The sequence below is a fragment of the Saimiri boliviensis genome, chromosome 14 (assembly GCF_048565385.1).
Source record: "Saimiri boliviensis isolate mSaiBol1 chromosome 14, mSaiBol1.pri, whole genome shotgun sequence".
In the NCBI taxonomy this organism is placed as follows: Eukaryota; Metazoa; Chordata; class Mammalia; order Primates; family Cebidae; genus Saimiri; species Saimiri boliviensis.
Window position 1 is genome coordinate 26,986,091 of NC_133462.1, and position 17,736 is coordinate 27,003,826.

Sequence of the window (17,736 nt, forward strand, 5' to 3'; positions counted from 1 at the left end):
TCTTAATTTTCACCTTGAGTACAAATTTCCTGGTGATATAATCAGAGCTTACTTGGCAGTTTATCGTTGGTTAAACCTGAATTTTGTTTCCCCCAATGTAGTAATTTCTTTAAAAAAATGCATTTGAGTTAGATTTTTTAAAAATTACGAATCCAGGGACTAGACCACTTCAGTCTATTAGCCTCCACATGGGGCTGATTTTCTCTTGCATTTTTCACATGGGTCCCAAGCAGCATCTCAAGTCAACCCCTCTCACCTCATTTCTCCAGCCTAACTCTGGCTTGCAGTAAAATACTGAATTTTCAGTTGCTTCCGAAAATCTCAAATGCCAACTTCCTCTCCCTAATATACATTATTATTTGTCCTTTAGTGTACATTTTAGGTACTGTATTTTAATTAATCATTTTTTGACATAGCATTAGATGGCGTATTTAAAAAGATATGTTTTCTGTTTGTATTTCTTATGACTAGAAAGCGTCATCACCTGACACTGAATTGTAAAAAAAATCTCTGCGCATCTTTTTCTTTTGTCTTCCCTGGGCACAAAGATCTTAGGAGAATGTTTTAGTGTAAGATGTTTTTATTTTGGAAACGTTATGGGGTGATTTGTCCTCAGTAACCCTGTCATTTTTCTCTTGGTCTTGGCCGGTTTCAGTACTGTCTGAATAAACCAAGATAACTGCTATGGCTATGTCTGCTAGAGTATCTAGTGAATATCAGCTCCTAAGTTATTTTCTTTAACAGGACAACCTGAGGTATGGAGTGTAGCCTTTCAAGGGAGCAAGTGGATACCCTGGGGAAAAGATGAATCTCTTGGTGTGCTCTGCCTTTGAAAAGCTAACCCCTTGAGACATTAAAATTGTCTTCGCCCAACCCAGCTTGCAGTTCTTGGAGACAGATTGCTGGTCCACCAGTCACGTGCTGGTATTGAGGAGAAAACAGAAATAATTTATGCTAACTAAATGCTCTGAGATTTGTGAAAAGAAAAACAGTATCCCAAAAGACAAAACCTGACTTCAGTGAGATGGTGCAAAAACTTGCAAAGTAAAGTACACTTGGGGTACTCATCTAAGCATAGTGCAGTGTCTCCTGAGAGGGTGGCCATCGAGCGCTGTAGTGAGTATGATGGAGTGGGAGAATCTCTCAAGTGATTAGATAATCTGAATTGACACATGAATCAGACACATCTCTTTTCTTCTTTCTTTCCTTCTCTTTTCTTTTCTTTTTTCCTTTTCTTTTTTTATTTTATTTTTTTATTTTTTTTTATTTTTTTTATTTTTTTTTTTTTTGAGACGGAGTTTCGCTCTTGGTACCCAGGCTGGAGTGCAATGGCGCGATCTCGGCTCACCGCAACCTCCGCCTCCTGGGTTCAGGCAATTCTCCTGCCTCAGCCTCCTGAGTAGCTGGGATTATAGGCACGCGCCACCATGCCCAGCTAATTTTTTGTATTTTTAGTAGAGACGGGGTTTCACCATGTTGACCAGGTTGGTCTCGATCTCTCGACCTTGTGATCCACCCGCCTCGGCCTCCCAAAGTGCTGGGATTACAGGCTTGAGCCACCGCGCCCGGCCTCTTTTTTCCTTTTCTTTTCCTTTCTTTTCTTTCTTTTCTTTCTTCTTCACTCTTGTTGCCCAGGCTGGAGTACAATGGCATGATCTCAGCTCACTACAGCGTCTGCTTCCCAGGTTCAAGCAATTCTCCTACCTCAGCCTCCTGAGTAGCTGGGATTACAAGCATGTGCCACTACACCTGGCTAATGATTTTTTTTTTTTTTTTTTTTTTTTGAGGCAGAGCCTTGCTCTGTTGCCCAGGCTGGAGTGTAGTGGCGCAATCTCTGCTCACTACAATCTCTGCCTCCTGGGTTTAAACGATTCTTCTACCTCTGCCTCCCGAATAGCTGGGACTATAGGAAAGCACCACCATGCCTGGCTAATTTTTTTTTTTTTTTTCCTTTAAGACAGAGTCTCACTCTGTCACCAGACGCCAGACTGGAGTGCAGTGGCATGACCTCGGATCACTGCAACCTCTGCTTCCCGGGTTCAAGCAGTTCTTCTGCCTCAGCCTCCTGAGTAGCTGGGACTGCAGGTGCATGCCACCATGCCCAGCTAATTTCTTTGTATATTTTTAGTAGAGACGGGGTTTCACCATGTTGGCCAGGATGGTCTCCATCTCTTGACCTTGTCATCCACCCGCCTTGGCCTCCCAAAGTACTGGGATTACAGGCATGAGCTACCATGCCCGGCCTAATTTTTTGTATTTTTAGTAGAGACAGAATTTCACCATGTTGGCCAAGCTAGTTCTGAACTCCTGACCTTGTGATCTGCCCACCTCGGCCTCCCAAAGTGCTGAGATTATAGGTGTGAGACACCACACCCAGCCAGTGTTTTGTATTTTTTGTAGAGATGAGGTTCCATCATATTGGCCAGGCTGGTTTCAAACTCCTGACCTCAGGTGATTCACCTGCCTCGGCCTCCCAAAGTGTTGGGATTACAGATGTGAGCCACCGCACCGGCCTGACACATCTCTTTTTTTAATCAGCATTGCCACTCCCTGGGTTTGTCACCTTGAAAAGATTTATTCACTTATATTGACTTTAGTTTTTTAACTGTAAATGGCATTTTATTAGTAGAGTTTAAAAGGTAAGACAATACTTATAATATCTACAAAGGGCATAAAAGTTATGCATTTCAGAAAAAAATTAGTTCTGTATTTCATTTGTTAAAAATTATTGCCAGGTTCAGTGGCTCACACCTGTAATCCCAGCACTATGGGAGGCCGAGGTGGGTGGATCATCTGAGGCCAGGAGTTCGAAACCAACCTGGCTAACATGGTGAAAGCCGGTCTCTGCTAAAAATATAAAATTAGGTGTGGTGCAACACTCCTGTAGCTAGAACTTGGAAGATGGAGGTTGCAGTGAGCCAAGATAGTGCCACTGCACTCTAACCTGGACAATAGAGTGAGACTCTGTCTCAGAAAAAAAAAAAGAAAAAGATTATGATTTACTTTTTTCTTTCCCAAAGTGAGTTTAGAAATATTTTCAGGTGTGTTTTTCATGACTAGGTGATTTAAGCAGAATTTCAAGGCCTAACTTTTTAAATACTACCAAGAAAAACAATAGAAAATATCTCTCCTGCATTTTGGCTGTAGAAATGAATGCATTTGGCCGGGCGCGGTGGCTCAAGCCTGTAATCCCAGCACTTTGGGAGGCCGAGGGGGGTGGATCACCAGGTCGAGAGATCCAGACCATCTTGGTCAACATGGTGAAACCCCGTCTCTACTAAAAATACAAAAAACTAGCTGGGCGTGGTGGCGCGTGCCTGTAATCCCAGCTACTTAGGAGGCTGAGGCAGGAGAATTGCCTGAGCCCAGGAGGCAGAGGTTGCAGTGAGCCGAGATCGCGCCATTGCACTCCAGCCTGGGTAACAAGAGCGAAACTCCGTCTCAAAAAAAAAAAAAAAAAGAAATGAATGCATTTACGATCTGGCGAGGTAGCTCACACCTGTAATACTAGCACTTTGGGAGGCTGAGGCTGGTGGATCACTTGAGGTCAGGAGTTTGAGACCAGCCTGGCCAACGTGGTGAAACTCCGTCTCTACCAAAAATACAAACATTGGCTGGGTGTGGTGGTGGGCATCTGTAAGTCCAGCTACTCGGGAGGCTGAGGCAGGAGAACTGCTTGAACCCAGGTTATGGAGTTTGCAGTGAGCCGAGATCATGCTACTTCACCCCAACCTGGGTGAAAGAGCAAAACTTCGTTTAAAAAAAAGAAAAAGAGCCGGGCGCGGTGGCTCAAGCCTGTAATCCCAGCACTTTGGGAGGCCGAGGCGGGTGGATCATGAGGTCGAGAGATCGAGACCAACCCCGTCAACAGGGTGAAACCCCGTCTCTACTAAAAATACAAAAAATTAGCCGGGCATGGTGGCACGTGCCTGTAATCCCAGCTACTCGGGAGACTGAGGCAGGAGAATTGCCTGAACCCAGGAGGTGGAGGTTGCAGTGAGCCGAGATCGCGCCATTGCACTCCAGCCTGGGTAACAAGAGCAAAACTCCGTCTCAAAAAAAAAAAAAAAAAAAAAAAAAAAAAAAAAAAAAAAAAAAAAAAAAAAGAAGAATAATACATTTCCACATGAAAATGTGGTAGATAATTGGTGAGTTATGTAGAGTCATAAGAATTTCACGTCCTCTTTTTGCAGGGTAAATTTGTGACAGTGAATATCTCTGTTCTGTATCCTGTTATCTTGACTTCTGAGTTGCATGCTAAATTTTATGAGATAAAACTTCGTACCTCCTAGACATGTTCCCTTATGACTAATTGTTTACTACATGATTTTTAATGAAAAAATAAAATAAGACATATATTGTCTGAAAGGAATACTTTTGCTTTTCTCATTGAGGTGTAAAATTAAGCACCTTTTAATTTTATCCCATTAGATGAACATTGTGTTTGAGTAATGTTGCTGAATTTTTCACACATGTAGTTTTGAAAAACAAATTAATAACTCTAACATGGAAATCAAAGCTTGAGCCTAGTGCCTCCAAGCTAAGGCTAATATTAAGCCTGCAAAAGAAGGTTATTAATGGCCAATTGGTTTTTTTCTGAAGAGCCTCCCTTGCAGATGTCCCAGCTTGCTCACCTCAGCCATGGAAGAAATCTTTGTAGTGAATGAAACTACAGAGCCCTGGAAAGCTAGTGACCCACAGGCAAATGCAGTTAAAGTTAAGAAGGAAAATAACTGGCAGGATTTAAAGATGAAGTTGTTAATGATTTGAAACAGTTTCTAGGCTATTTAAAATAAATCAAAGTTAGCCGGGCGCAGTGGCTCAAGCCTGTAATCCCAGCACTTTGGGAGGCCGAGGCGGGTGGATCACAAGGTCGAGAGATCGAGACCAACCTGGTCAACATGGTGAAACCCCGTCTCTACTAAAAATACAAAAAATTAGCTGGGCATGGTGGCACATGCCTGTAATCCCAGCTACTCAGGAGGCTGAGGCAGGAGAATTGCCTGAACCCGGGAGGCGGAGGTTGCGGTGAGCCGAGATCGCGCCATTGCACTCCAGCCTGGGTAACAAGAGCGAAACTCCGTCTCAAAAATAAAATAAAATAAAATAAAATAAATCAAAGTTAGATTAATGTCAAAAAAAAAAAATTCCAAAGGATTACTGCAGCATCTGTAAAAATTGCAAAGTTCAGGCAGACAATGGCTTTCTTTTATAGGCAGAAACAAACATGATTAGAAGGAAGGTGGGAAGGAAAGGGCAAATGATGGGTGAAAAAATCAGATTCTAGATTAATGTTTTACCCTGAAGTCAGCATGTCCTTAGGAAGGACATAACATGGGGTTGTCAAAATACAAAATACATTGAGTGTAGCTGAATGTTCAGGAGCCTGTGGGCAGGAGACAAACTTAAGTGAAGTTTGATTAAAACAATTTTATTGGCCGGGCGCAGTGGCTCAAGCCTGTAATCCCAGCACTTTGGGAGGCCGAGGCGGGCGGATCACAAGGTCAGGAGATCGAGACCATCCTGGTCAACATGGTGAAACCCCATCTCTACTAAAATTACAAAAAATTAGCTGGGCATGGTGGGGCGTGCCTGTAATCCCAGCTCCTCGGGAGGCTGAGGCAGGAGAATTGCCTGAACCCAGGAGGCGGAGGTTGCGGTGAGCCGAGATCGTGCCATTGTACTCCAGCCTGGGTAACAAGAGCAAAACTCCGTCTCAAAAAAAGAAAAAAAAAATTTATTTTGACCATTGAAGAAAAATTTAGCTGATTTTCTTTTTCTTTTTCTTTTTCTTTTTTTGAAATGAGAACACAAAGAAAATGTGCAGAGTCTATGTCTGGCTATGTGATAAGAAAAAAAAGCACCAACAAGTCATAATGGAAACCATGTTTTTTTTCCATAAACTGTTTCTGGAGAATACAAAGGATAGAGAATTTTATTAATCGCAGCTATTTACCAGGATTTTCTATGTACTTCGTCTTTCCCCAATTTTTTTTCTTTGTCCTGTACATTTTGTATATTTGACTTTTTCTGGGTTTTTTTTTTTTTGAGATGAACTCCTGCTGTGTTCCCCAGGCTGGAGTGCAATGGTGTGATCTTGGCTCACTGCAACCTCCGCCTCCTGGGTTCAAATGGTTCTCCTGCCTCAGCAGTAGCTGGGAATACAGGTGTGTGCCACCACACCCAGCTAATTTTTTGTATTTTTAGTAGAGACGTGGTTTCACCAAGTTAGCCAGGATGGTCTCGATCGCTGGCTTCATGATCCGCTGGCCTTGGCCTCCCAAAGTGCTGGGATTACAGGCATGAGACACTGTGCCCAGTGCATTTTTTATAATAAGCTGGTAAATGTAACTACAGTGTTTTGCTGAGTTCTGTGAGTAGCTCTATCAAATTATGAAACTTGGCCGGGCTCCGTGGCTCAAGCCTGTAATCCCAGCACTTTGGGAGGCCGAGGCGGGTGGATCACGAGGTCAAGAGATCCAGACCATCCTGGTCAACATGGTGAAACCCCGTCTCTACTAAAAATACAAAAAAATTAGCTGGGCATGGTGGCGCTTGCCTGTAATCCCAGCTACTCAGGAGGCTGAGGCAGGAGAATTGCCTGAACCCAGGAGGTGGAGGTTGCCGTGAGCCGAGATCACGCCATTGCACTCCAGCCTGGGTAACAAGAGCGAAACTCAGTCTCAAAAAAAAAAAAAAAAAAATTATGAAACTTGAGGGAGTTTATATGAGTTCACAGTTTTTAAACAATAGCTCAGAAGTATAGTTGGGCCCATGGGGTTTGTGACTGGCATCTGCCATTAGGACAGTGTTGTGAGACTGAGCCCTGAATCAGGGTATGTGCTGACTCTGGATGGAGTCAGAAGTCAAATTCAAATGTTAGTCAGTGAGTTAGTGTTAGAGAAAGCCTTGGTGTTCAGCAACTCTACAGATTTGGTACAAGAAAAAAGGTATCACAGAGGCCTGGCCCGGAATAAAACTCTGGTTGTCTGGAAATGGAAAGCTCTGTTCTCCTGTACACAGCTTAGAGGAAAGGAACTCTGATAGGAGACCCCCTTTCCCACAGCTGTCACCACAGGATTCCCACTCATTCACAGGCTTACCCACTAGATATTAACATGTCCATGCCTCTCCCACGACTAGGCACCACCCTGAGAAATTTGAGAACAGCATTTAAAAAATATATTTTATTGCATTTCAGGATTTGGGGTACATGTGAAGAACATGCAGGATTGTTGCATAGGTACATACATGGCAATGTGGTTTGCTGTGTTCCTCACCTATATCTGGCATTTCTCCCCGTGTTATCCCTCCCCAAATCTCCACCCCCTGCTGTCCCTCCCCTAGTTCCCCCCACAGACCTCAGTGTGTGATGCTCCCCTCCCTGTGTCCATGTGTTCTCATTGTTCAACACCTGCCTATAAGTAAGAACATGCAGTGTTTGATTTTCTGCTCTTGTGTCAGTTTGCTGAGAATGATGGTTTCCAGGTTCATCCATGTCCCTATAAAGGACACAAACTCATTGTTTTTTATGGCTGCATAATATTCCATGGTGTATATGTGCCACATTTTCCCTGTCCAGTCTGTCATTGATGAGCATTTGGGTTGGTTCCAGGTCCTTGCTATTGTAAACAGTGCTGCAGTGAACATTCGTGTGCATGTGTCCTTATAGTAGAACAATTTATAATCTTTTGGATATATACCCAGTAATGGGATTGCTGGGTCAAATGGAATTTCTATTTCTAGGCCCTTGAGGAATTGCCACACTGTCTTCCGCAATGGTTGAACTAATTTGCACTCCCACCAACAGTGTAAAAGCGTTCCTATTTCTCCACCTCCTTTCCAGCATCTGTTGTCTCTGGATTTTTTAATGATCGCCATTCTAACTGGCATGAGATGGTATCTCAATGTAGTTTTGATTTGCATTTCTCTAGTGACCGGTGATGATGAGCATTTTTTCATATGTTTGTTGGCCTCATATATGTCTTCTTTTGAAAAGTGTCTGTTCATGTCCTGCGCCACCTTTGAATGGATTTTTTTCTTGTAAATCTGTTTTAGTTCTTTGTAGATTATGGATGTTAGCCCTTTGTCAGATGGGTAGATTGCAAAAAAATTTTTTTCCATTGTGTTGGTTGCTGGTTCACTCTAATGATTGTTTCTTTTGCTGTGCAGAAGCTGTGGAGTTTAATTAGATCCCGTTTGTCTATTTTGGCTTTTGTTGCCAATGCTTTCGGTGGAGAATTTTGGTCTAATTGTCGGTTGCCTCACCATCCTGTTTCTTTGCCATAGTAGCTTTGATTTGAGATTAAATGCATCCCTTTCCAGAGTCCAAACCCATTTTGGCCTTGTGTATCATGTCCTATTTTGTGATAATGGGGATTCTGACCATTTATACCTCGTAGAAGGAGAAGAGCATCTTTCTTGTGGCCCACAGGAAAGATCCTGCAGGAGTGAATCCTGATGATATTTGGCAGCTGTCCTCCAGTCTTAAAAGGTCTGATGGCCGGGCGCGGTGGCTCAAGCTTGTAATCCCAGCACTTTGGGAGGCTGAGGCGGGTGGATCACGAGGTCGAGAGATCGAGACCATCCTGGTCAACATGGTGAAACCCCGTCTCTACTAAAAATACGAAAAATTAGCTGGGCATGGTGGCACGTGCCTGTAATCCCAGCTACTCAGGAGGCTGAGGCAGGAGAATTGCCTGAACCCAGGAGGCGGAGGTTGCGGTGAGCCGAGATCGCGCCATTGCACTCCAGCCTGGGTAACAAGAGTGAAACTCCGTCTCAAAAAAAAAAAAAAAAAAAAGGTTTGATGACAAATACACCTTGAGGCTGACCTTCATCAGTGGGAGAACAAAGCAGCAGTGGGAAGCCGAGTTCACCAAGTCCATTGCTAAGTTTTTGGACCACAGTGGAACACTGGCCATGGACGCATATGAGCCTGAAATAATGAGGCTCCATGACAGTCTCACCATAGAAAGAAAAATAAAATAGCCAATTCTAAAAGTAAAATATGTGTATGTATATGTATATATGTATGTACCATATTTTATTTTTATTAAACCTTTTGTTTTATTTTATTTTAGAAGATAGGGTCTCACTCTTTTGCCCAGACTGGAGTGCAGTGGCATGATCTCAGCTCACTGCAGCCTCAACCTCGTGGGCTCAAGCAATCCGCTCCCCAAATAGCTGGGACTACAGGCACACACCAGCAGGCGTGGCTAAATTTTTTTTTTTTTCTGGTATTTTTTGTAGAAACGGAGTCTTGCTATGTTGCCCTGGCTGATCTCAAACTTTTGAGCTCAGGCAATTTACTTGCCTCGAACTCCCAAAGTGCTGAGATGACAGGTATGAACCACCATGGCCAACCCAACCATATCATATTTTCTTTATCCAGTATACAAACTATTGATAAGCATTTAGGTTGATTCCATGTCTTTGCTATTATGAATAGTGCTGTAATAAAGATGCATATGTCTTTATAATAGAATAATTTGTGTTTCACTGGGTGTATGCTCAGTTATGAGGTTGCTGGGTCAAAAGGTAATTCTGTTTTTATTTCTGTGAGGAATCGTCACACTGCTTTTCACAATGGTTGAACTAATTTACATTCCCACGGCAGTGTATAAGCATTCTTGTTTCTCTGTAAACTTGCCCACATCTTTTGACTTTCTAATACTAGTCATTTTCACTGGTGTGAGATATTTCATTGTGGTTTTTCCTTGAATTTCTCTAATGATTAGTGCTGAGCACTTTTTATATGCTTGTTAGCAACATGTATGTCTTCTTTCAAAAAACATCTTTTTAGGCCAGGCGCGGTGGCTCACGTCTCTAATCCCAGCACTTTGGGAGGCCGAGGTGGGCAGATCACGAGGTCAAGAGATCGAGACGATCCTGGTCAACATGGTGAAACCCCGTCTCTACTAAAAATACAAAAATTAGCTGGGCATGGTGGTGCACGCCTGTAGTCCCAGCTACTCGGGAGGCTGAGGCAGGAGAATTGCTTGAACCCAGGAGACGGAAGTTGCGGTGAGCAGAGATCGCGCCATTGCACTCCAGCCTGGGTAACAAGAACAAAACTCCATCTCAAAATAAATAAATAAATAAAATAAAATAAAAAGTAAAAGGTGGGAAGAGAAAATCAGAAAAAATAACTAATGGGTACTAGGCTTAATACCTGAGTTATTAAATAATCTATACAACAAACCATCATGACACAAGTTTACCTGTATCACAAACCTGCACTTGTACCTTTGAACTTAAAAGTTTTTAAAAAGACATGTTTGTACCTTTTAGGGGAGAAACAATTCTTTTTTTTTTTTTTTTTTTTTTTTTTTTTGAGACGGAGTTTCGCTCTTGTTACCCAGGCTGGAGTGCAATGGCGCGATCTCGGCTCACCGCAACCTCCGCCTCCTGGGTTCAGGCAATTCTCCTGCCTCAGCCTCCTGAGTAGCTGGGATTACAGGCACGCACCACCATGCCCAGCTAATTTTTTGTATTTTTAGTAGAGACGGGGTTTCACCATGTTGACCATGGTTGGTCTCGATCTCTCGACCTCGTGATCCACCCGCCTCGGCCTCCCAAAGTGCTGGGATTACAGGCTTGAGCCACCGCGCCCGGCCAAGTTTGTACCTTTTAAAGAGGAATAAGCCGGCCGGGCGTGGTGGCTCACGCCAGTAATCCAAGCACTTTAGAGGCCAAGGCGGGCGGATCACCTGAGGTTGGGAATTTAAGACCAACCTGACCAACATGGTGAAACCCCGTCTTTATTTAAAAAAATAATAATAAAGAGGAATAAGCCAGTATTTCCAAACATGGTTTGTTAATAAAATGCAATTTTGCGGCCGGGCACGGTGACTCACACCTCTAATCCCAGCACTTTGAGAGGCCAAGGTGGGCGGATCACCTGAGGTCAGGAGTTCGAGACCAGCCTTACCAACATGGAGAAACACTGTCTCCACTGAAAATACAAAATTAGCTGGGTATGGTTCTGCATGCCTGTAATCCCAGCTACCTGGGAGGCTGAGGCAGGAGAATCGCTTGAACCCAGGAGGCGGAGGTTGTGGTGAGCTGAGGCTGCAACACTGCACTCCAGCCTGGGGAATAAAGAGTGAAACTCTGTTTCAAAAAAAGTAAATATAATTTTCCAGTTGTTTAGTAGATACTCATATATATATATATATATATATATATATATATATAGATTGATCGATTGATTGGAGACAGACACTCTGTCTCCCAGGATGCAGTGCAGTGGTGCAATCTCAGCTCACTGCAACTTTTGCCACCAAGGTTTAAGTGATTCTCCTACCTCGACCTCTTGAGTAGCTAGCATTACAGGTGTATGCCACCATACCTGGCTAATTTTTTATTGTTAGTAGAGATGAGATTTCACTGTGTTGGCCAGGCTGGTCTTGAACTCTTGACGTCAGGTAATCCATCCACCTCAGCCTCCCAAAGTTCTGGGTTATATAGGCTTGAGCCACCATGCCCAGTCAGAAGCTCTTAACTTAATTAGATTCCATTTGTTAATTTTTGCTTTTGTTGCAATTGCTTTGGCATCTTTGTCATGAAGCCAGCCTGTGCCTGTGTCCTGAATGGGATTACCTAGGTTGTCTTTCAGGGTTCTTATACTTTTGGGTTTTACATTTAAGTCTTTAATATTTCTTGAGTTAATTTTTGTATATGGTATAAGGAAGAGGTCCACGATCAATTTTCTGCATATGACTAGCCAGTTCTCCCAGCACAATTTATTGAAAATTCTTTCCCCATTGCTTCTTATTGTCAGCTTTGATTTCCGACCCTCTATTCTGTTCCATTCATGTGTTTCTGTTCTTGTACCAGTGCCATGCTGTTTTGGTTATAGCCCTGTAGTATAGGGCTTCCATAGCTGGAAGTTGAGTAGCCTGATGCGTTCCAGCTTTGTTATTTTTGCTTAGGATTGCCTTGGCTATTCAGGCTCTTTTTTGATTTCATATGAATTTTAAAATAATTCTTTTAAACTTTTTAAGAATGTCAGTGGTTATTCATAGGGAATAGCGTTGAATATATAAATTGGGGGAGTTGAGATAAGTTGAGTCAGGAGCAGACAAAGGAGAATCTGGTTAAAAGATATTCTGGAGGCCGGGCGCGGTGGCTCAAGCCTGTAATCCCAGCACTTTGGGAGGCCGAGGCGGGTGGATCACGAGGTCAAGAGATCGAGACCATCCTGGTCAACATGGTGAAACCCTGTCTCTACTAAAAATACAAAAAAAAAATAGCTGGGCATGGTGGCACTTGCCTGTAATCCCAGCTACTCAGGAGGCTGAGGCAGGAGAATTGCCTGAACCCAGGAGGCGGAGGTTGCGGTGAGCCAGGATCGCGCCATTGCACTCCAGCCTGGGTAACAAGAGCGAAACTCCGTCTCTCTTTTTTTTTTTTTTTTTTGAGACGGAGTTTTGCTCGTTACCCAGGCTGTAGTGCAATGGCGCGATCTCGGCTCACCGCAACCTCCGCCTCCTGGGTTCAAGCAATTCTCCTGCCTCAGCTTTTGTATTTTTAGTAGAGACGGGGTTTCACCATGATGACCAGGATGGTCTCGATCTCTCGACCTCGTGATCCACCCGCCTCGGCCTCCCAAAGTGCTGGGATTACAGGCTTGAGCCACCGCGCCTGGCCGAAACTCCGTCTCAAAAAAAAAAAAAAAAAAAAAAAAAAGACATTCTGATGAGCAAAACCAGAAAACCTTTTCACATGTGAGTCCTAAAACAAGATCAAACCAAAAATACCTCCAGCCATGAGGAATAATGTCTGGATGTAAATAAGCTTTGTGATCACTGGAAATTGTATTACTTTTTACAACCAATGATTATGTATCTGACTTCTCTATTGTATAGGCCATGTAAGGTATAGATTTGCATTTCCTCTTGCAATGACGTAAACCAGAGCAAAGAAAGTGTATTTATTCCTGGCCTTTGAAAAATAAATTTGCTATTTAGGCACTGCCTACTCGGCCCTGCAGACCCCTGCTCTCTCTTTCTTTACTTCTTTAAGTGCACTCTCTCTTCCAGGTTTTGGGACCCTCTTGCAGGTCAAGAGATCCCCCGCAGACGTGCTGTCCCGACTGGTCCCCGACAGGAATGCAGCTAAGCTAACTAGGGAGGTGAAAGGTCTCAAGGAGAACTACAAACCACTGCTCAAAGAAATCAGAAACAACACAAACAAATTAAAACATATTCCATGCTATGAATAAAAAGAGTCTCTGAGTCTGGGATCAAAGCCATCTATATAGTCGCATTTGCTTTGCAAATATCCCCACAGTTAAGCCATTATCTAGGGTACAAGGCAGTCATATGCAAGTAAAGAAAAGGTTAAAGCTATTCTTTTTTTTTTTTTTTTTTGAGACAGGGTTTCGCTCATTACCCTGGCTGGAGTGCAATGGCGCGATCTCGGCTCACCGCAACCTCCGCCTCCTGGGTTCAGGCAATTCTCCTGCCTCAGCCTCCTGAGTAGCTGGGATTACAGGCACACGCCACCATGCCCAGCTAATTTTTTGTGTTTTTAGTAGAGACGGGGTTTCACCATGTTGACCAGGATGGTCTCGATCTCTTGACCTCATGATCCACCCGCCTCGGCCTCCCAAAGTGCTGGGATTACAGGCGTGAGCCACGGCACCCGGCAAAGCTATTCTTAAAGAAAGAGTCATAAAAGTTAAAAGCAGAAACTGGTTGCTGGTATGGAGTCACTTAATCTAGCAACATCACATAGTTTAGGCCAAACAATCTCGTGGTTGATACTAGAAACTGATCAGTCATCTTTCAGTTCCTTCTTTCCAATTCCTCGACTGCCTCCAGCAGGAAACTGTGTTTGGGATCAAGCTCACCGTATATTGAGACCCACGCCTTTTGGGGGTCTCACACGGGAACGTTCCCCACACATTCCTTGGTATTTTATTTTTTTTGTGCAATTGTGAATGTGAGTTTTTCATGATTTGGCTCTCAGCTTGACTATTGTTTGTGTATAGTGATGCTAGTAATTTTTGCACATTGATTTTTTATTCTGAGACCTTGCCAAAACGCAAAAGCTTCTTCATCAGCTTAAGAAGCTTTTGGGCTGAGACTATGAGGTATTTTTTGTTTGTTTGTTTTTGTTTTTCTTTTTTTTTTTGAGACGGAGTTTCACTCTTGTTACCCAGGCTGGAGTGCAATGGTGCGATCTCGGCTCACCACAACCTCTGCCTCCTGGGTTCAGGCAATTCTCCTGCCTCAGCCTCCTGAGTAGCTGGGATTACAGGCACGCGCCACCATGCCCAGCTAATTTTTGTATTTTTAGTAGAGACGGGGTTTCACCATGTTGACCAGGATGGTCTCGATCTCTTGACCTCGTGATCCACTGGCTTCAGCCTCCCAAAGTACTGGGATTACAGGCGTGAGCCACGGCGCCCAGTGACTATGAGGTTTTCTAGAAACAGCATCATGTAATCTGCAAACAGGGATGGTTTGATTGCCTTTCTATCTATTTGGATGCCCTTTCTTTCTTTCTTTTGCCTGACTGCCCAGACCAGAATATCCAGTACTATGTTTAATAGGAGTGATGAGAGATGACATTTTTGTCTCATTCTCGTTTTCAAGGAGACTGCTTCCAGCTTTTTCTCATTCAGTATAATGTTGGCTGTGGATTTGTCACTGGTGGATCTTATTATTTTGAGGTGTTTTTTTTTTTTGAGACAGAGTTTTGCTCTTGTTGCTCAGGCTAGAGTGCAATGGCATGAGCTGGGCTCACTGCAACCTCCACCTCCCAGGTTCAAGTGATTCTCCTGCCTCAGCCTCCCAAGTAGCAGGGATTACACACATGTGCCACCACACCCTGCTAATTTTGTATTTTTAGTAGAGTTGGGATTTCTCCATGTTGGTCAGGCTCGTCTTGAACTCCCAACCTCAGGTGATCCACCCACCTCAACCTCCCAAAGTGCTGGGATTACAGGCGTGGGCCACCTCGCCCGGCTATTATTTTGAGTTTTTTCCCCCAATACCCAGTTTACTGAGAGTTTTTTTTTTTTTTTTTTTTTAACATGAATTGATTTTAAATTTTAATAGAAGTATTTTCTGCCTCTACTGAAATAATCATGTATTTTTTGTTCCTAGTCCTGTTTCTGTAATGAATCATATTTATTAATTTGGCTATATTGAACCAAACTTGCATCCCAGAGATGAAACCTACCTGAGATAAGTTTTTTGGCAGATAAGTTTTTTGACTTGCTGCTGAATTTGCTTTGCTAGTATTCTGTGGAAGATGTTTGCATCAGTGTTCATCAAGGATATTGACATGAAGGTTTTTTTGTTGTTGTTACATCTTTTTTTTTTTTTTTTTTTTTGAGACGGAGTTTCGCTCTTGTTACCCAGGCTGGAGTGCAATGGCACGATCTCGGCTCACCGCAACCTCGCCTTCTGGGTTCAGGCAATTCTCCTGCCTCAGCCTCCTGAGTAGCTGGGACTACAGGCCGCGCCACCATGCCCAGCTACTTTTTTGTATTTTTAGTAGAGACGGGGTTTCACCATGTTGACCAGGATGGTCTCAATCTGTTGACCTCGGGATCCACCCGCCTCGACCTCCCAAAGTGCTGGGATGACAGGCGTGAGCCACCATGCCCATCCCAGTTGTTGTTTTATCTTTTTCGGGTTTTCATGTCAAGATGCTCCTGTCCCATAGAATGAGTTTAGGGAGAAGTCTCTTCTCTTCAGTTTTTTGGAATAGTTTCAGTAGAGAACAGTACTATCTCTTCTTTTTACATCTGGGAGAATTCAGCTGTGAATCCATCTAGTCCAGGAATTTTATTGATTGGTAGGCTGTTTATTACTGCCCCAATTTCAGAACTCATTATTGTTCTGTTCAGGGATTCAGTTTCTTCCTGGTTCAGTCTTAACAGGGTGTATGCTTCCAGGAATGTATCCATTTCTTCCAGATTTTCTAGTTTCTATGCATTGAGTTGTTCATAATATTCTCTAGTGATTGTATTTCTCTGGGGTCAGTGCTGATTTCCCCTTTGTTGTTTCTGATTGTGTTTATTTGAATCTTCTCCCTTTTCTTTATTAGTCTAGCTAGTGGTCTTGTTAGTTATTTTTTTCAAAGACCAGCTGCTAGATTTGTTGGTCTTTTGAATGTGTTTTCATGCCAGTGTCTTGTTCAGTGCAGCTCTGATTTTGGTTATTTCTTGTTTTCTGCTGACTTTGGGATTTGTTTGCTCTTGGTTCTCTAGTCCTTTTAGTTGTGATGTTTAGGTTGTTAACTCGAGATCTTTCTAACTTTTTGATGTGAGGCTCTGGTACCAGAATGTCGTGCGATCAGATGTATTAAGGAAGGCCAGGACTGATGGCTCATGCCTATAATCCTTACACTTTGGGAAGCCAACACTGCAGAATCACTTGAGCCAAGGAGTTTGGGACCAGACTGGGGAACATGTGGAAAACCTGTTTGTACCAAAAATACAAAAAGTAGCTGGGTGTGGTGGCACACACCTGTGATTTCAGCTACTTAAAAGACTGAGATGAGAGAATCATCTAAGCCTAGGGAGTTTGAGGCTACAGTAAGCCGTTATGGTGTCACTGCACTCCAGCCTGGGTGATAGAGTGAGAGCCTTCACAAACAAAGAAGCAAGCCACAGATATTTTATGCCCTTCTCAGAGTAGGAAGCAAAATTAACAGAATGTGGCATTTTAAATTTTATTTATTTATTTATTTTTTGAGACGGAGTCTTAATCTGTTGCCCAGGCTGGAGTGCAATGATGTGATCTCAGCTAACTGCGACCTTTGCCTCCTGGGTTGAAGTGATTCTCCTGCCTCAGCCTCCCGAGTAGCTGGGATTACAGGTGCCCACCACTACTCCCGGCTAATTTTTATATTTTTAGTAGAGATGAAGATTCACCATGTTGGCTAGTCTAATCCCAAATGCCTGACATCACGATCTTCCCACCTCGGCCTCCAAATGTGCTGGGATTACAGGTGTCAGCCACCATGCCCAGCCTTTTAAATTTTAATCTACTTACTAATATATTTTGAGATGAGGTTATAAAACTGGCTAATTTTTGTATTTTGGCTTGAGATGAGGTTTTACCCTGTTGCCCAGGCTGGTCTGGAACTCCTGGGCTCAAGCGATCCCCCTGCCTTGGCCTCCTAAAATACTGGGATTACAGGCGTGATTCACTTCCTGGCCACAATTTTTTTTTTAATTGCTTGTCTTTCTGGGAGTTTTATGTTGGAGAGATTGGTTTGTTAAATTTATTCTAAATAGACATTTAAGATGTCAGCTTCTGGTCTCATGGACTTTGAGGTTACAATTACTCTTCTCTATTACAGGACCATACACATAAGAAATTTAAAAAATCGGCTGGGTGTGGTGGCTCACACCTGTAATCCCAACACTGGGAGACTGAGAGCAGCGGATAACCTGAGGTCAGGAGTTCGAGAGCAACCAGGCCAACATAGTGAAACCCTGTACTTACTAACAATAAAAAATTAGCCAGTTGAGGTGTTGCATGCCTATAATCCCAGGTATTTAGGAGGTTGAGCTACTTAGGAGGTTGGGTGGACCAGCAGACAATGTTGGGGAGCGGTGGGGAAGGAAGGTTGTTGCAGTTAGACTCCAGACAGATGGCTTCAGGAGTCTGACTGCGTGCCACTCGGCCACACATGACCTGCAGGGTAGACCCGCTGCGCCTCTGCCCTCTACACCGGCTGGCTTCTCTGTCCAGCTGCCAGGTAGAC